Source organism: Mustelus asterias, unplaced genomic scaffold, assembly GCF_964213995.1.
Source record: "Mustelus asterias unplaced genomic scaffold, sMusAst1.hap1.1 HAP1_SCAFFOLD_94, whole genome shotgun sequence".
NCBI lineage: Eukaryota > Metazoa > Chordata > Chondrichthyes > Carcharhiniformes > Triakidae > Mustelus > Mustelus asterias.
In genome coordinates this window covers 185,346-206,374 of record NW_027590142.1, presented here as the reverse complement: position 1 = coordinate 206,374, position 21,029 = coordinate 185,346, and positions in this window count along the sequence as shown.

Genomic DNA, 21,029 nt, shown 5'->3' with positions numbered 1-21,029 from the left:
CTGTACCTGACCTGGGTGGGTTTTATCGGACTGTGGACAGGGCTCTTCCCCCTGTACCTAACACAAGTTCAATCTTGCCTCCCGAATCTCTGAATGAAGAGTGCAAAAGTGGTTTTACCTAGAAGAGAGTCCCTGGTCTATATGCCTTCATTATGTTTGAGCAGACTTTGTAGAGGGAGTTTCACTCTGTTTCTACAGAGTCTACCTGTTCAAGGGATGTTTGATTTGGATATCTAACTCATGCGTTTCCTGTCTTGGGAGTGTTTAATTTGTCAATGTGGAGGGAACTTTAAATTCTGCAGCTAACCCCATGTTTCTCCTGTCCTGTGAGTTTTTCATGGGACAGGAGCCCGTCTCTCCAAATTTCATTCGGATTGAACCAGTCTCTTTATAATTAATCCTGTGTCAGTTTCTGTTATATAAGGCCATGTTTCTGTTTATGTGGCATTAGACCCTATCTCTACGCATATTAAACTAGATCCTTTCTCTGATTATACCAAATTAGACGCCATCTCTATTTATATGATAGGTCACATGTTTCTGTTTATATCAAACTAGACGCTGTCTCTGTTTATATTAATTTAGACCTGTCTCTGTTTGTACTAAACGAGTTAGAACATAGAACAGCACAGAACAGGCCCTTCGGCCCACGATGTTGTGCCGAGCTTTATCTGAAACCAACATCAAGCTATCCCACTCCCTATTATCCTGGTGTGCTCCATGTGCCTATCCAATAACCGCTTAAATGTTCCTAAAGTGTCTGACTCCACTATCACTGCAGGCAGTCCATTCCACACCCCAACCACTCTCTGCGTAAAGAACCTACCTCTGATATCCTTCCTGTATCTCCCACCACGAACCCTATAGTTATGCCCCCTCGTAATAGCTCCATCCACCCGAGGAAATAGTCTTTGAACGTTCACTCTATCTATTCCCTTCATCATTTTATAAACCTCTATTAAGTCTCTCCTCAGCCTCCTCCGCTCCAGAGAGAACAGCCCTAGCTCCCTCAACCTTTCCTCATAAGACCTACCCTCCAAACCAGGCAGCATCCTGGTAAATCTCCTCTGCACTCTTTCCAGCGCTTCCACATCCTTCTTATAGCGAGGTGACCAGAACTGCACACAATATTCCAAATGTGGTCTCACCAAGGTCCTGTACAATTGCAGCATAACCCCACGGCTCTTAAACTCCAGCCCCCTGTTAATAAAAGCAGTCTTATTTCTGCACTTGACCCTGTCCACGTTTATATTGCATTGGACATGGTGTCAGTTTTTATTGCACTGGTCAATGCCACAAATTAGGAAAGTGTTTGGGAGAAAATAGTTTTCTTTCTGCATCCTTCTAAACATGTAAATTCTATGAAGTCTTGGGCAGCGGAAAATAAGAAGCGTTATCTGAAATCTACTTCTGCTGACTGCATTGAAAATGGATACCAAGCCCTATGTTGCATGCACTGTCAACAAAGAACAAAGAACAAGAAAATTACAGCCCAGGAACAGGTCCTTCGACCCTCCAAGCCTGCACCGACCAAACACTGTCGATTCAATACTGCCCGTTTCAGGATCCTGTCAGATAGCAATGTCTTTCCACGAACACATTGTCACTTCTTCTTGCAGAACCGTGGAGTCATACAGACATAATTCAAGCAGAGGTATAGTTCAGTGCAGGAAAAACACTGACCCAGTCTAGTGAAACGTGTACAGGATCACGATCAAATATCATATAACCAGAGAGTATATCTAATGCTATATAAACTGAGTTCTGGTCCAGCAGACTGTTAACAGAGACAGACTGTATGTGAATATAAACAGGAGCCTGATCCAACAAAATAGAAATGAGTTAGTGCCGAGTGTCATGTGGGGATGGTCGAAGGTCAAATGCTGGTCTTTCCAGTGACACACACATCCCTTGAAAGAACCATTTAAAATAATGTCGATGACATTGTCTAGGAAAATAAAACTGAGATAATGTCTAGTGCAGTTTTTCTGGATACAGAAGCTTGTCCGATATTAACTGAGGCAGAGCCTCGTACATTATTAGTAATTAATGATAGGGGACCTAGACTGATATAAGCTGAGACGTAGCCAAGTGTATTAGTAATAATTGCTGACACAGGACCGAGACAGATATAAACTGAGACAGAGTCCAGTGTATTAGTAATAATTACTGATACAGGACCCAGACTGGTACACACTGAGATTTAGACAATGCAGCAATTAGGACATATTGCAAAATGCAATAATAACAGAGACGTGACATAGTCTTAAATGAACAAATACATGGACTGATGCAGCATTAACGTAAACAGGATTTAGTTTATTAAAATCTAATGAACTATTACATAATAACTGTGACAGAACCATGTGTTATGCATGAAGGCAGTTCTTCCAGTTTAGTATACAGTGGTAAATGTTCTGAGGCAGTAAAAATTGAGACACGGCCTCTTTTCAGATTAGCAGAGACATGGCTCAGTGCAGCCAAAACTTAGAAATTATAATATAAATAGGGTCTAAGTCTCGTATATGAGCGCCCGATATTGCGCCGGGTGCAGGGAAAAACTTACATAGGAACTCCTGGAATGTGACCCAGTCACAGATTAGTGTAACACAGATCGTGACAGAGGCCAGTTGAATATAGGCAGAGATATGGCCTGTTTAAAATTATTTCATGTGATTTGCGCGTCAATGGTAAAGTCAGCATTTGTTGGCAAACCCTGATTTCCTTTGAGAATGTGGTGGCAAGCTTTGGAAAGCTGTTGGAAAGTAGCTTCCAGGCAGCTACTCTTTGCAGAATGGCATTGAGCTTTTTGAGTGGCACACGTCAGGCAAGTAGAAAACATTCAATCAACTGTGTCGGCACATACTTGGTGGGCAGAAGGGCCTGTTCCAGTGCTGTACTAACCTTTATTCTTTGTTCATAGTCATGACTTTTGCCTGGTAGATGATGGATAGGGTTTGGGAATTCAGGAGGAGCGTTGTTCACCGCAGAGCTCCTAGCATCTGACCTGCTCTTGTAGCTACATGATTGAAATATCTGTTCCGGTTCAGATTTTCACGTATTATAATTCCTAGGATGTTGATAGTGGGCGAATTCAGCGATGTGTAAGGCCGATTAATGTCAGAGTGATGGTTGGAATCTCCCTCATTGGAGACTGTCATTGCCTGCCACTTGTGTGGCATTAATGTTACTTGCCAGTCGTTAGCCCAAGACTGAATGTTTTCTAAGTCTTTCTGCATACGGACACAGACTGTGTCAGTATTTGAGGAGTCACAACTGGTGCTGAACTTTGCGCAGTCATCAGTGAACATCCCACTTCTAAACGTTGATGAAGGATGAAGCTTGAGGCTAGGTCACTAACCCGAAGACTTTCTGTAGCAATGCCCTGTGACTGAGATGACTGGTCATCAACAACCACAACCATTTTTCTTTGTGCTCAGTATGACTCCAGCCAGTGGATTGTTTTCCCCCTGATTCCCATTGACTGTAGTTTCGCTCGGGCTCCTTAATGCTACAAACGGTCACTTGCTGCTACGATGTCAAGGGAAGGCATTCTCTCTTCACCTCTTTAATTTAATTTTTTTATCTATATTTGCACTCATTTTAAAGCATTTCTGGAATCGAGTGCTCCTGGCGGGACCCTAATTGAGCATATATTTGTGTGTGTGTGTGTGTTATGTGAAATATATCATGTTTTATGCAAGTTAATTTCACAATGACCACTTGCATCCTTCCATTTACAGTACATGTGAAATATATCATGTTTTATACAAAATAATTTCACAATGACCACTTGCATCCTTCTATTTACAGTACATGATGGACACATAATAAACACACCCATTTCGGATTGGCGTCCTTTACATATGTCACGTTTTTTGATGATTGAGGAGACCAATGTTTGAAAGCTTAATTCTGTCACAAGTGCTGCCCATTAATCTGCCATTTGTCATTGTGTGTCATCGCTTTTTGTATCATGAATGGTTGTTAAAAGCTTTGTGTGGAGACAATTATCCCCAAAAATCCTGCAGTCCCTACTCTGCTGATGTTGTTGAATGTCTTAGCAAGGTTGACCAAAGTAAGTTCAAGTTATGGACACATATGGCACATGGAGCAGTTGTTGGCTGGAGGAAATCTTCCAACACAATCACTACACTGCACATCAGGTCCACCCGGTCTGATGTATTTCAAGTGTGAACCTGGCAAAGATCTTTCCCGTGATGCTATGATTGAGATATGTCTGTAGTTGTTGAAGACACAAATAGTTTGCCAAATATTAACGATAGAGGGTTGGCAGCAGGAGAAATACTTAATACAATTAATGTTACCAGAGAGGCAGTGCTGGGTAGACTAATGGGACTGAAGGTGGACAAGTCCCCGGGTCCGGATGGAATGCATCCCAGGGTATTGAAAGAAATGTCAGAGGTAATAGTGGATGCGTTAGTGATTATTTATCAAAACTCGTTGCATTCTGGGGTAGTGCCGGTTGATTGGAAAACGGCTAATGTTACGCCGCTGTTTAAAAAAGGAAGGAGACAAAAGGCAGGTAACTATAAGCCGGTCAGCTTAACGTCTGTAGTAGGGAAAATGCTGGAATCCATTATTAAAGAGGAGATAGCAGGGCATCTGGATAGAAATGGTTCGATCAATCAGATGCAGCATGGATTCATGAGGGGAAAGTCGTGCTTGATGAACATGTTGGATTTTTATGAAGATGTGACTAGGGCGGTTGATGGAGGAGAACCGGTGGATGCGGTGTTTTTGGATTTCCAAAAGGCGTTTGATAAGGTGCCCCATAAAAGGCTGCTGAAGAAGATTAGGGCACACGGAGTTGGGGGTAGTGTGTTAAAGTGGATTGGGGACTGGCTATCCGACAGGAAGCAAAGAGTCGGAATAAATGGGTGTTTTTCCGGTTGGAGGAAGGTAACTAGTGGCGTGCCGCAGGGATCGGTACTCGGGCCGCAACTGTTTACCATTTATATAGATGATCTGGAGGAAGGGACGGAGTGTAGGGTAACGAAGTTTGCAGACGACACAAAGATGAGTGGAAAAGTGAATCGTGTGGAGGACGGAGAAGATCTGCAGAGAGATTTGGACAGGCTGAGTGAGTGGGCGAGGATATGGCAAATGGAGTATAACGTTGAGAAATGCGAGGTTATACACTTTGGAGGAAATAATAACAAATGGGATTACTATCTCAATGTAAACAAATTAAAACATGCTACCGTGCAAAGGGACCTGGGGGTCCTTGTGCATGAGACGCAAAAGCCCAGTCTGCAGGTACAACAGGTGATCAAGAAGGCAAATGGGATGTTGGCCTATATTGCGAGGGGGATAGAATATAAAAGCAGGGATGTCTTGATGCACCTGTACAGGTCATTGGTGAGGCCGCAGCTGGAATACTGTGTGCAGTATTGGTCCCCTTATATGAGGAAGGATATATTGGCATTGGAGGGAGTGCAGAGAAGGTTCACCAGGTTGATACCGGAGATGAGGGGTTTGGATTATGAGGAGAGGCTGAGGAGATTGGGTTTGTACTCGTTGGAGTTTAGAAGGATGAGGGGGGATCTTATGGAGACTTATAAGATAATGCGGGGGCTGGATAGGGTGGAGGCGGAGAGATTCTTTCCACTTAGTAAGGAAGTTAAAACTAGAGGACACAGCCTCAAAATAAAGGGGGGTCGGTTTAAGACAGAGTTGAGGAGGAACTTCTTCTCCCAGAGGGTGGTGAATCTCTGGAATTCTCTGCCCACTGAGGTGGTGGAGGCTACCTCGCTGAATATGTTTAAAGCGCGGATGGATGGATTCCTGATCGGTAAGGGAATTAAGGGTTATGGGGATCAGGCGGGTAAGTGGTACTGATCCACGTCAGATCAGCCATGATCTTATTGAATGGCGGGGCAGGCTCGAGGGGCTAGATGGTCTACTCCTGCTCCTATTTCTTATGTTCTTATGTTCTTATGTTCTTCTATCGGTTTTGTTTTCAAATAGTATTATGAATTTGAATCATGCATCTCTTGTGGAATGGTGGGCGGCACGATGGCACAGTGGCGAGATCTGTTGCCTCACAACGCCATGGTGGTTTGGTTCCCGGCTTGTGTCACTGTCTGTGTGGAGTCTGCACATTCTCCCCGTGTCTCCGTGTACTTCCTCTCGGTGCTCCAGTTTCCTTCCACAGTACGAAAAGACATGCTGGTTAGGTGCACTTGCCAGGCTAAATTCTCCCTCAGTGTACCCGAACAGGCGCCAGAGTGTGGCGACTAGGGGTTTTCACAGTAATTCATTGCAGTGTTAATGTAAGCCTACTTGTGACATTAATAAATAAATTAAAACTTTAAATCTTCCAGCAGTTAAGGAGAATGTAATAATTGTGCAGAAAGATAGTAATTATTTTCACTAAGTACCATCCATTCGCAATTTAATAATTTCATTCACCAGTTCTCATACATTAGGATTAGTATATTTAAAATGACTTTATGGAAGGTGGGCGAAACTGTCTAGGCCACCATTTATTCCCAATTGCTAATTGGCTAATTGCTTTCGGTAAGTTGTTGGTGAGCCGCCTTCTTGAACCGCTACACAACCTGCAGTGTAGGTACATCCACAGTGATGTTAGGGCGGGTGATCCTGGATTGCCGTTCAACTGACAGCAAAGGAATGGTAATATATGTCCAAGTCAGGTTTATGTGTGTCTTGTAGTGGAATTTCCAGGCGGGGTTGTTCCAATTCACCAATTACCATCAATTCAGAAAGATAAACAATTATTTTACAAATTATGTTCAGCATTTTGATAAAAGCTAAATGCTGCGGATTCTGGAAACTGAAACTGAAAGAAATTCTGGAAAATCTCAACAGGTCTTATAGCATCTGTGGAGAGAGAATAGAGCCAACGTTTCGAGTCTGGATGATCCTTCTTAATTTGGAGGAAATTGAAGATGGTGATGAAATTGGTAAATGATAAGGGTAGATAGGGATTAGAAAGTTTTTTTAAGGATATAGTTGGTGATTGAGACGTTGATTATGTTAGTTAGCATGGAGAAGTTGATTATGACATTTGGGATCGGTATGTGAATTGACACAACTTGTGTGTGGATCGAAATAGTGTATATCATTAAAAACTAACCGTTTGATCTATTCCCATTTTAGAGGAAAGATATGCAGATTCCCTGACATCTTGTTAGAAACAATGATGATCTCTCCAACTCATCAGGAATACTCTGCCGAAGCGTCATCCAGACTCGAAACGTTGGCTCTATTCTGTCTCCGCAGATGCTGAGATTTTCCAGCTTTTGCTGTTTGTTTTCAGTATTTCATTCTATACAACTTTGCTTCGTATCATTTATTGATATCAACATTTATTGACAGTATATTGGCCTTTCTGTCACCACGGAACAAAATCTGCTTCAGAATTCAGTGGGAAATGGAATTGATTCCGACCGATGATAGTGAGCAGCTACCCAGTCGCCTCGGATCTTTGTTGACAAGTAAACACCTCATCATCACACAAAACCTCCTGAAACTCCTAGATAACAAGGACACCTATGTCAGACTCCTATTTAATGACTACAGCTCAGCCTTCAACACTATTATTACCACAAAACTTATCTCCAAACTCCGTGGCCTGGGCCTGGGCCCCTCCCTCTGCGGCTGGATCCTGAACTTCCTAACTCACAGACGACAATCAGTAAGGATAGGCAACAACACGTCCTCCACGATCATCTTCAACACCGTTGCCCCACTCGGCTGTGTTCTCAGCCCCTCGACTTATATACCTATGGCTGTGTGGTCAAATTCCCCTCCAATTCGATTTTCAAGTTTGCTGACGACACCACTGTAGTGGGTCGGATCTCCAGCAATGACGAGACAGTACAGGAATGAGATAGAGAGTCTGATGAACTAGTGGGGCAACAATAATCTCTCCGTTAATGCAAACAAAACGAAGGAGATTGTCATCGACTTCAGGAAGTGTAAAGGACAACATGCCCCTGTCTACATCAATGGGGACGAAGTAGAAAGAGTCGAGAGCTTCAAGTTTTTAGGTGTCCAGATCACCAACAACATGTCCTCGTCCCCCCATGTCGACACTACAGTTAAGAAAGCTCATCAACGCCTCTATTTTCCCAGAAGACTAAGGAAATTTGGCATGTGAGCAACGACTCTCACCAACGTTTACAGATGCACCATATAAAGCATTATTTCTGGTTGTATTACAACTCGTGCTCTGCTCAAGACCGCAAGGAACTACAAAAGGTCTTGAATGTAGCCCAATCCATCACGCAAACCTGCGTCCCATCCATTGACTCTGTCTACAATTCCCGCTGCCTCGGCAAAGCTGCCAGCATAATTAAGGACCCCACGCACCCCGGACATTCTCTCTTCCACCTTCTTCCTTCGGGAAAAAGATGCAAAAGTCTGAGGTCACGTACCAACCGACTCAGGAACAGCTTCTTCCCTGCTGCTGTCAGACTTTTGAATGGACTTACCTTGCATTAAGTTAATCTTTCTCTGCACCCTAGCTATGACTGTAACACTGCATTCTGCACTCTCTCGTTTCCTTCTTTATGAACGGTATGTTTTGTCTGGGAAGCGCACAAGGAACAATACTTTTCACTGTCTGTTAATACATGTGACAATAATAAATCAAATCAAATCAAACATAACTGGAGTGTGTAATGATTTTCAAAGTCATGATATAAATGAAACTACCTGTAGCTCATGTGAAGTTACTGAATCTTTAAATCCCGATTCATTATTACACTGTTTTGGGAAGTAATGTAACACTTGTAGTTGTCCAGTGAGCTTCACAATATTTCTGTTGCTACCTTATTTACTTTTCACCCTGTTACCTTCATTAATTTGGGTGAGGGCATGTTGAGTGATTTGTTGCACGTGAAAGAACCACATGTTTCAAGTATTATAATCGTCCCTCCTCAAACTAATCATGTTCACTCTTTTTATCTTGGATATGAAGATTCAGCATCAGCAGAGAAATGAACCATCTGAGCCGCAGGAACATCTCGTCTATTTCTTCGTGAGGATCAGCTTGCTAACTCCCGATAAACTCGGGATGGAGTTCACCCAGACACTCTGGAAGAATTGGAGATATTAGACTGACACAAATGGAATAAAGGAGCTGATTCAATTTATGAAATAGTCAAGCACAAATATGGGAACGTAGAACAGCATTTTTCAGTAACATCTATCAATGATCCATCAGTCCATTCACTGACTCCTCAATCAAAATATTCAGGCGTCCAACTGTCATTCATTCAACTGTCATTCATTCAACTGTCATTCATTCAACTGTCATTCATTCCTGCATCAACACAGTCATGCATTTATTGTTTGAATAGATGGTGACGTAATATTAATTGAAGTGGCCCAGTGATCCAGAGGCCCAGGACAATGATGTGAGGACAGGGATTTAAATCGGACCATTACAGCTGGTGGAGTTTGAATTCAATTAAAAAATCTGGAATAGATACTAATGGCGACCAAAGGAACCTCTCTGATTCCCCAATGAAGGAAATCTGCCATCGCTCCCTGGTCTCACACGGATGTGACTCCACACGGACAGTAAAATGGCTGGATTTTTAATATCTTCAGAAGTGGCCTAGAAAACCAATTAGTTCAAGGGAATTTGGGACAGGCAAAAAGTGCTGGTCTTTCCTCCATCTGAAACATGCCATGGAAGGATAAAGGGAAAGAAAACACAAACATAAATGTTCATGTATTACAACATGTAACCTCTCTCTGACTCATCTCTCACAGTCTGCCTGTAATTCTTTCTATTCATCCATCACACTCTCCTGATGTACTGGAAAAATCATATTTGGTGCAAACAGGGTGCCAGAGAAGCTGCATAACTCCTTTCTTGAGAAATGGGAGCAATTCATTTGGATTTACAACTTTAAATAATTAAAGTGCCTCCTGTACTATTGCTGGGTATATTTCTTTATAAATAGGCCTCATTGACAATTGAAGAGTTTGAATTTGTCTTTCAGCCAAGCGGTCAGTACTGAGGAAACAGATATTTGACTTACTGCACAAACACCCCCAGATGCTTCCTGTCAATAACTTTGAGCGTTTGGCAGCAGCTTGGATTGCTGCCAAATACTGTGTGGGACAGATCAGCGTGAACCTGAATGGACAAAATGGGATTCAGCCTTTTAAACAATAAATATTTCATTTCCACAAGAAAGACGCATTTTAAATCGTAATCGTTCGTGTCAAATGTTTCCATTCATGCCCTGTTCATTATGTGATTAAATGGTATCGGAAAACAATAAATTGACAAGATGCTGTTTTATTTGTGTAACTTCCAAGCAAATGCCATTCCAATCATTAAAGTCTGTTTATTAACTGCTTCATGAAATGCGAGAGAGAGATGTTGATGGTCTCAATTCCCCCTTCAATTGAGATCAGTGCAAAGACAAAAAAAATGCAAATAAATAATATTAAAATAACGTCATGAAACTGCATGGAACAGCGGAGATACCTGGAATATTCACAAAGTACTGCACCTCGTTTTATCAGCAGCGTCTCTTATTCCTGATTCGCACAGTGTTCTGTTGTACACTATAATCTGACTTCCATTATTCAATAGTTCATCTCATATCTGCCAACGAGTAGATAAATTATCAGTTTATAACCTGATTCAGTGGAAAGTAAAATATATATTCTTGTGATAATGTGTAATGTGCCGCAAATCCTGATATCCTGTGTTCCTGATACCAGCGAATATTAGACAACCGGTGGCTAACAAAATGAGCTGCGATAATTTGGATGCTGAAGGACAACTTTACTGATCGCCGTGTCTGTTCCGATTAATTAAATTCTCTGTCAAAAGGCAAATTCAATTTTATGCTTCTCTGTTTCTCTGCCAACGCACTCTTTAATTTTCACGCAGGCGGGTTTGTTTTACCCCTAATTTACACAGAGCTGTCTTCCATTCAGGGACATTTTGAAAAATGTCAGGAGACACGATATAATGCGAGGAAATTCCTGTTATCTCCAAACCCAAATTGTACCGTGATAGCCATCCAGACTGTAAATAGAATCACTTGTTTTCGTCCCCGCATTTAATTAAAGAAATCGATAGCAATTCTTCTGATAAATTATGCTTTATTATTGTAATGTGATAGAGACCCGGAATTGTTGCAAGCTAGACTCAATGTTACTTTATTTTCTGAAAATATAATTTTATTACTTTTAGTTTTGTCTTTTTGTTAGGGGCGTGTTAATAAAAGCACCATGTTTACAGTTGAATTAGTTTTTTTTAATACAGAGATGATGAACTGCCATATCACCTTTAGAAATAATGGAGACATTGCAATGAATCGATTCAGGCAAACGAAAATCCTGATAGTGATAAAATGCCCACTTTATTATTAACCTATTGTTAATCCCGGAGTCCATTCTTTTGGGGGTGTGGAAGGTGGGACCTGGATCCAGTCGCCGCCTCCACCAGGGAATCAAAAGGCGGCGCCTTCTGCCGGGTATTTAAATGACGCTCACTGGGACCGGAATCCAACAGTCCGGGAGTTGGTTTGTTCACTGAGTTCCTGACACAACCATTTCCCCCAAATGACCAGAAGAATGAACTCGGCGATTTCTCTCAGTTTGTTGCTGACTTTTGTCGTGGTTCCCCAGGACGACAATTCGTTCACATCGGTTTAAAACAGAGAGTCTGAGCAGCGATCTTTCAAGCAAAAGACTTTATTTCTCAGCACAAGAGACAAAGCCGGGAACGTCCGGAACACTCCAAAGAGCCCTTGGGCTTACACTCTTTTATGTACATTTCAGCCTCCTATCTCAAGATCCTTATCTCCCTTTTACTGCCTGTCCTTGGTTGTAATCTTACCCTACAGCCCGCTCTTTCTTTGGCCACCATTATTTTTAGTTGACCCTTTATCTGTTTTCTTTGCAATCGGTCGTTCACTGTTATATCTCTTCGTTTCTTAAACCATGGTGGTTATAACTCTTGCTCTTATCTGAACTTTTCTGTTTGTACAATAATCGTGGGTTTGTAAGCTAAGGCCGAAAGTGTTTAGAAGAAAAGACATCCCCCTGCTGATTTATGGTCCACTAATGTGTTTAGCAGAAAAGACATTCTCTCTGCTGGTTTATGGTCCACTATTAAGTTGAACCACCGAGCAGTCTTCCTTGTTTTCTTAAGTGACTATTGTCTGCTTTCCTTAATTAGTGATTGCTATATTACTTCTCTAGTTTCTCCACTTTGATCATATCGACTACACTTGATTATATTAGGTCACACGAAGTTATTTTAGGTTACATATCCATTTTCACTACTTATCTAAATCTGCTTTATTATTTCACTAAAACCTATGAATCTGAATTCCATACTAAACTCATACAATATCCAGTACAATTTCCCTTACAAGTCCCCCCTTTGAGGCTATTCCCTAGCCTCATCCCAATTACCAAGCTCAAATAATCCCCTCGCTCAATCCCATTTGTATTTTATTTTAATCACTTTTCCCAGGCGATGTGGAGGAGCCGACTATTTTGGTCAGGGATCAGTGTCCCTATTCTAACTTTATCATAATTTGTCTATCCCGGTTCTGATTTTTGGGTTGCTCCTCCAGATTGCCTGCCCCTGACAGTCATCAGCCAAAAAACCTTCCCACTCTTGTCTAGGGAAGGGAAAAAGACTGATTCCTGTGTACAGACTAAGTTCTCCTGGTTTCGCGCGGACTTCAGCAAGGTGCTGTTGTTTCCACAAGGTGATCTTTCACTATTGTAGTTATTTTACAGAGTGACGAGTTTCAACTTCGACCAAGGTCATTGTGAATCCACTCAGCGGGGGCGGCTCAAGATTTTCCCATTCCTCTGTTTTTTCTCTTGAGCGTGAGCTGCTTAGCACCCGCGTCACCATCTGCCGCGCTGCCACTCTGGTAAGGAAGGATCTCAGGGCGGGTAAAAAACAACAAAATATCAATCCCAGAATGATTATTGTTGCGATTGCTACAGCTCCAGCTTTGGCAAACCACGCCCCCCATCTTCCTAATATTCTGTCCAGCCAACTCCATACCTCATGCCCAAACCCAGCATTTTCTTTCACTTCTTTCTTAAGATTTCTTAACTTATTCATGGCTTGTGTAAATGACCCTTCTGGATTAGTGTTATTAGGGATAAATGTGCAGCACTGATCCCCAAACATAACACACACCCCTCCTTTCTCTGCCAGGAGCCAATCTAACGCCTGTCGATTTTGCCACGCCATTTTGCTAGTCGCATCCAACTGCTCTCCTAAGGCCTCCAGGGCATCATTCGTATAATTAATAAACCTCTGCTGATTATAATAGATGTAATTGATCCACTCAGTATTCTTGCTGGGTGTGATCCAAACAAAGAGGGATTCAAACCCTGCAGCTATTTCGTTCCTAGCTTTGAACTCATTCGGGATGCCGCGGGGCTGTCCGATTGCGTCCAATTTTATCGTAGGGTCAGGGGTATATGCCCTCTTAATTCTTTGTGATTTAATTTTTTCTTTCCACCGGTAGTATCACAATGCTCTGGGCAAGCATAACTCGGGCACATAGTCCCTTCCAATTCTGTGGTAATTTTGCCAATAGCCCTTTCTCCGGGCCACAAAGCCACCAGAGATCGGCCAGTTGTTCTACTTGAAAGTCTAATACATAAGGAGGGGGTGGCGTTCCCCCTTTGATTGGCATGATCAGCCTACGGATGTCGGTTGTATTCCAAATCCTTACACACTCCCCTGCGTATTCTCCCATACTAATTCCTGTTCTGCTTCTCCTCCAATAGCAATCTTGGATTCGTAAGTCGGGCTCTACCCTCCATTCCTTTGGGACAGCGTCCATTGCTGTTTTTGGCCACTTTGGACATTTGTGGGTTACATTGTAGATGGCTTCTTGGATGTCTCTTTTTACCCCAGCAAACAGGATGCAGTGGTATTGACACAACGGCGGCTTACCTTTACAAAGGTTAGCACATGCGGATCCGGAACAGTTTATCTTCTCATACGAGTAGTTCCAATTCCCTATTGTATGATACCGTATATATGTGGTATATGGACGGCAATTTTCCTTTCTCCAGCTTTGTTTCCTGGTTCGACAGTCTCCTGATCCCCATGGTATATCAGTTACTTGGGTGTTAGGTTTCTCTGATGCACATACTACACACTCTTTCCCATCACTGTTTCTCTGACCTGTATACTCAGCCCATTTCCACCATTTGTTTTTCTGCGCTTTTTCCCAAATAGTATTTGTGCTCACTAATCGTTCACGTTTTGTTCGTCTTAATACTCTATCTTCCTGATTTTGCACCCTTATGTCTTCTGTATCCCATTCTCCTTTTCTATGGGTCACGGAAGTCCCTAAGGGAAATAGTTTCCAAGTCCCAGGTGGGGAATGGGGCCCCTTCACTGTCCTCACCTCCCTCGGCACCTTGACTAATAGGCTCAGGCTGGGCATTTGTATCATCAGCCAGCTCATGTACAGAACTACTTTCATCATCCTCTATTCTTTTTGTTCTTCCTTGGCTCTGTTCCTCCTCCCCACGATTCTCCCCGTGTATTTCTATTTCTTCCTCGCTATCACCTCTATCCACTCTGTGTACTTCTTCAATTTCCCTTCTCTCCCTCACCCCTGGTACCGTTCTGGTACAATGGTTTAAGTGATACCACAGTGTACTGCCTTCTACTTGCAACGCCGTGGGAGACACTTTGGTGACTTCAAACGGTCCTTCTCGTCTCGGTTCGTTCCAACGTCTCCGGAACTTTCTGATGTATACTCGATCTCCAGGCTTGATCTGATGTTCTGTTACCGGATTCTCCTCCTCCTTGGCTTTTTCCTGTTCAAATATAGTTCTATGTATAACAGTTAATTGTTGTATATATTCTTTTGTGCTTTGATCTAAACATTCTAGCGTAGGACCTCCTGATCCCCTGATCTTAGGTACCGGCATTACTCTTCCTGTCATCATTTCATGAGGGCTCAAATGTGTGATTCTGTTTTCCTGACTCCTGTATTGCATTAGAGCCAATGGCAGAGCATCTATCCAGTTTTTCCCTGTTTCACTGCAAATTTTGCTTATTTTAGCCTTAAGGGTCCCGTTTGCTCTCTCCACCATTCCTTGGGATTGAGGATGATATACACATCCAAACTTCTGCTTTATTCGGAGTGCCGAGAGTGTCTCTCTCAGTGCCCTTCCTATAAAAGCAGATCCATTGTCTGAACTTAATTGCGTGGGTATGCCAAATCTTGGGATAATTTCTTTTGACAGGAAGTTAATCACCGTTCCAGATCCTTGATCTTTGGATGGCGTTGCTTCTATCCATCTGCTGAATCTATCAATAATCACTAACATGTATCTTTTCCCCCTCACCACCTTTCCCATATCCACATAGTCCATGCATAGATGTTTAAATGGTCCTTCAGGAATGGGTATATGCCCTATTGGGGCAGTAATGCCCTTCCTGATGTTATTCTGAGCACACACCTCACACTGACTCAGTATGTAGTCAATCGAGTTTTGCAGGTATGGTGACCAGAATCCTTCCTTCTTGATCTTTCTAGCCACTTCTCCTCTTGCACAGTGGTCCACTCCATGCGCTTCGCTAATTAGTACGGTTAGTAATGATGTGGGTGCTATGACTAATCCCTCCCCATTTCTCCATATCCTGTCCTGTTGTCCCTGTAGTGCTCCTCTATCTTTCCACATTGCCTTTTCAGCTACAGAGGTTTCCTCCTGTAACTGTGCTACATCTTCTAATGTGATATGAGGTTCGATATCCCCCGTACCTGGCCCTGGGTGCGGCCTTGCTATTTCTACTGGGGCTATCGTAGCCTCAATGCATCCTGACGCTTCTTTAGCTGCCTTGTCGGCTTTGGTGTTTCCCTGTGTGATGCTGTCTGCTCCCTTTTTATGCGCCTGACACTTAATTATGGCTAATTCCCTTGGACCCATCATGGCCCTTATTAAAGCCCTGATTTGACCTTCGTGTTGTATTGGTCCTCCTCCGCTTTTCATAAATCCCCTTTGCTTCCATATTGCCCCGAACAGATGGCAGACCCCGTGGGCATAGGCCGAATCAGTATAAATTTCCACCGCTTCCCCGTTTGCTAGCTCACATGCTCTGGTCAATGCTTTAAGCTCTGCTAGTTGGGCTGAACAGGGCTGTTCACATTTCTCTGCTTCTATGACTTCAAGTGTTTCCCCTTTCTGTTCAACTATGGCATAGCCTGCGTGGTTTCCTAAGTGATCCCTGTAACATGAGCCATCTACATACAGTATCCTTTTCCCTTCTGTCACTAGTCCCTCTGCTCTTAAATCTTTTCTCAGTTTCATAAATGTTTTTGCTTCTCTTAAGCATTCATGTTCTTCTCCTTCATGAGGTAATGGCATGTAATCAGCTGGATTTACTCTGTTGCACTTTATAATCGTGATATCTGGAAATGTGGTTAGCATTCGATAATGATGGATCCTAGCAGGTGTCAGCACAAATTTTCCTTGCTCAATCAATTCAGCTACCTTATGGTATACATGTATGTTTATCGGATATCCCATTGTGACCGTAGCTGCCTTTTCGTATGCCCACCAAGCTGCTGCCAGACCTTGATAGCACGGAGGGTATCCCATTGCTACGTCGTCTAGCTTGGTACTGTAATATGCTACAGCCTGCCTTCGTCTACCCTTGCAATTTTCCTGCATTAACATTGCTGTAGCAAATCCAGCTTCTCTGTTACTCACAAATAAGTCAAAGGGCTTGTCATAGGTCGGTAAGGCCAATGCTGGTGCCTGTGCCATTTCTCTTTTCACGTTTTCAAATGCGTCTGAAGCATCTTTATCCCATTTTAGTTTGGCTTTTAATTCGTCACACCCTGCCTCCTTCATTATCTTTCGTAGTGCCTGCGTTTTTTCGGCATAGCTTTCCACCCATTCTGAACTGAATCCTGTCATTCCCAAAAATGTCATCATTTGTCCCACCGTCCGTGGTTTCGGAACTTTTAGTACTGCTTCTATTTGCTGTGAAGCTATCTCCTTCTGTCCTGCTGATATTTCTCTTCCCAAGTATTCTACCTTTTTCTGGCACAGCTGCAGCTTTTTCCTGGAAACTTTATGGCCCCCTTCTGCTAGTCTTTCCAATAGTTTTAAACTATCCTTCCTGCACTGTTCTTGTGTTCCTGTGCATAATAATAAATCATCCACATATTGTATCAGTGTTCCTTCCAACTGTATTCCTTCTAAATCTGCTCTCAACACCTGATTGAATACATGTGGGGAATGTTTAAATCCTTGGGGCATCCTATTGTATGTGTATTGTTTCCCCTCGTACGTAAATACAAAGAGATACTGACTTTCTTGAGCTAGTGGCACACTAAAAAATGCCGAACATAGGTCTATTACAGTAAACCATCTACTTTCAGGTGGTATATTTGTCATCAAGGTATAAGGGTTTGGAAACTCTGCTGGCATATCTTCCACTACCTCATTAATTGCCCTTAGATCATGCACCAATCTCCATTTTTCTCCGTCCGCCTTTTTCACTGGTAGTAGCGGTGTATTACACCTGCTCCAGGTTTCTTTTAATACCCCTGCTTCTATCAATCCCTTAATTGTCCCTCTAATTCCTTCAATTGCTTCTGTCTTGATTGGGTATTGCGGCCTATACGGCCCCTGACGTCCTATCTTTAATCTGACTTCAACTGGATTAGCGTTTTTGACCCTCCCTACATCCGTGTCCTGTCTGGACCACAACTCCTGCGGGAGAGAGTTCAAATCCTGCTCTAACCTCTCTCTCCACTCCAGTTCCTGTTTCTCGATTTGCACTCCTATTGTTATCTGCTTCGGTTTCCCAAGCATTTTAACATCCAAAATTATTTTCGTCATTTGTCCATTGCTGGACGTCCAAATATCCACATTGTCTGTCTGGACAAATTCTAAATCTTGTGCTCTCAACACCATTGGTCCTAGGTCTTTTGATCTGTATCCCGGATTCACTTTCAATGTGACATGTGGCTCCGCCCCAGATACAGAGAACCATTTGTTAACCCATTCATTCCTAACAATTGTGAGGGCCACTCCCTCTAGTCCGATTAAAATACTTCCTGACTTTATTTCCTGTTCTCGTCCCGCCTCCCTTTCCCATTTCTCCTGTATCTCAGGTTCCTGCCCTTCATCAAATATCATTGTACTGTGTAATTCTGTTCTTGGCCATTTGGCTTGTGGAACCCAAGTGTTTATAAGCTTTCCCCAAACTTCCCATATCTGTTTTTTAACTTGTTCCTCTATATCTCCCAACCAATATACATTAACCCCTTCCTTTCCTGGTATTTCAAGTGGATACATTCCCATCAAATCAATTCCTTGTTCAGTGCATTCTAATTTCAGTCCTAAACCTAGGATTGCATCCCTTCCCAATAGATTTAAAGGAGTTTTATCACATACTAAAATAGGTACATGGGTTGTCTTATTTCCAATGGTAACAGGCACCGGCGTCGTCATTCGAGCTAATGTTACTTTCCCCGAGAACCCCACAGTTTTTACAAACTGGTTTGACAATGGTAAGTGATCCGCATATTTCGTTTGCATGCACGTACATGTGGCGCCGGTGTCTATCATCATGGGGACCTCGATCCCTCCTACTCTAACGTTAACTATAGGTTCCTGCTCTGCAGTTTCTGTTATCTGTACGTGCTGTCCTACCATTTCGGGGTTCTCTGGGCCTCCCTATGGGGAATTCTGATGGTTTACCGGCCCTTGAAACATCGGGATGCTGTTTGGCGATCCTTGGATCAGTTGTTGGCCTGTCTGCTGCTGGTTTTCTCCCTGTCTGGGGAAATTCCGCGGGCAATTCCTTTTTATGTGCCCTGCCTCCCCGCACCCCCAACACACACCTGAAGGGCCAGGCAGTGGTCCCTGTCTCGGAGTCTGATGATTAACCTGTCCCTGTCCTCTCTGATTCTGATAGGGTGGCCTACCACCTCCCTGTCCTTTCCCATTTCTATTCCAGTCAGTCTGACTTTGCAGGGCGTATGGGTTTTGATAATTTAGGCCATAGGCTCCTGGGTTCATGGACAGTGGGAAGGCAGAAATGTTATAGGTTATGACGGGCTGGCCTCCATCTCCGCTCCCCCCTTTGATTAGTGCAGGTATTTCCTCTGGCTTTTGCTCCACCATCATTGGTGCTATTTTTCTGGGTGCGAGATCCTCTTTTGCCTTCAGTTTATCCTTGCTTTTGATCTCCTCCAACTGTGCCTGAAGGAGTTTACGTTGTACCTCCTTCAGCTGTTTGTCTGCATTCTTTTCATCTTTGCGATGTCTCTCTACTGCATGGGCAACATAATCCACAAACTCTCGGTAATTTTTTGAGTCCAAGCCCACCACTTCCTCCAGCCTTGTCTTAGCTGGGGCTGGCAAGCCCTCTAGGATTGCAGCCCGGAACATGGAGTTGGTCAGTGGGTCTATTAGAATGTCCCTCTCCGTGTCCCTTCTCCACCTTTTTAATTGATTCTCCACATACACCGCTGCATTCTCCTCCTCACCCAGTGGCTCTCCCTTTAGGGTTTTTACATCCATTCGATTGGGGTACATATCCCACAGTGCCTGCCAGATGTCTTGGCGGTACTGGTCCATTAGTGTCCCATCCACCGCTGGGTCATAAGCTGCGGTCGGGATGCCAGCACGTCTCATTACTTCCGCCATTTGGTCCATTCCTAGCACCTTCGTCACCTCCCACCATTCCCGCCTCCAACTGTCCAATCCACCTTCCAGCCCCATCCAAAATATTGGGTAATTCATTAATTAAATTAGGCAAATCCTGACCTGACCAAGGGATATACTGCGGTCTGCCACCCTTCAGAATCACCGGGAATACCCTTTTCCCTCTCCTATCCACATCTGGAAACTTTACAGGTGGGTGCCTTTCCCGCCTTGATTTTCTTTGCACCCCTAACATTGATTGCCTCCCTTCGTCTTCACTACTCTCTTCTGTTTCTCCTTCCGTCTCTCTCGCCATTCTACCTTCCTCTGGGTGCTTCCACCTCCATCCTTGTGATGTCTCACTTGCATACTCGCAAAAATCATTTCCTGTTTTCCCCTCATATTTATTTCTAACATTTTCTCCTCCCTCTTCTCGTTCTTTTTCCTTTTCCATTACCTTCTTTGCCCATTCCAAAAGTTCTACCACCTTTACTTCATCCTCTAACTCCTTCCTCCTGAGATTCAGCTCCTCCAAAACCTCTTCTGTTTTCCTAGCTGCTTCCTCTATACCTTGTTTCTTTTCTCCCTCCTTTCATGCCCATTCCTCCTTCGTCATCTGTTCTATGTCATATTCTCCCTCAAAATTCATTGTGCCTGATATAACTGGGTACAGTCCCGTGGAGCTCTGTTTCTCTAAGTATGGGGGTGGGGCTACGTTTGGATCTTCCAATTTTGCTTTTTCCTCAAGTTGTACTGGCATCTGCATCCTACCTCCCCTCCATACCCCTCTTCTCTCTTTCCCTTCTTGTTGGAATAGGGCTAATATCTCTAACTCCTTTTCTCGCTTTTCCCCTCTTTTGCTCGATTTATCCTTAATCTTATAGTTCTTTATCATTCCCTTCTGGTCCTCACACCTCTCTATGGACCATGTGCCTTCCTCCGGCCACTGTGTATCGGTCTTATTTGTTCTTTTGGCCCATTTTTTAGAGACGTGTTCTATATCTCCCCTAAGGGCTGGGAACTTATCCCCTAATATCTCCACTGGTGTCTTAACTTGGTGCGCCATTACTCGTCTTTTTGGATCACTGTCGCAATTTTTGTCACTTAGTCCGTCAGAGTTAGGTATTACAGTGATTATTACTTGCTGTATTGTTTTTCCGTGCTCAGTCCCCTGTTTACCTTTCCTTTGGATTTCTTTTGCCAATATCTGTAATTCTAACCGGGGTCCTGATATCCACTTCCCCGTAGTCCCCTGTCCCGGCACTATTTTCCTCTCCCGGGCCAGAGGGTAGTAGGTTTTCACTTGCTCGTCTATGTGTATAAGAATCCTGTATCGGTCA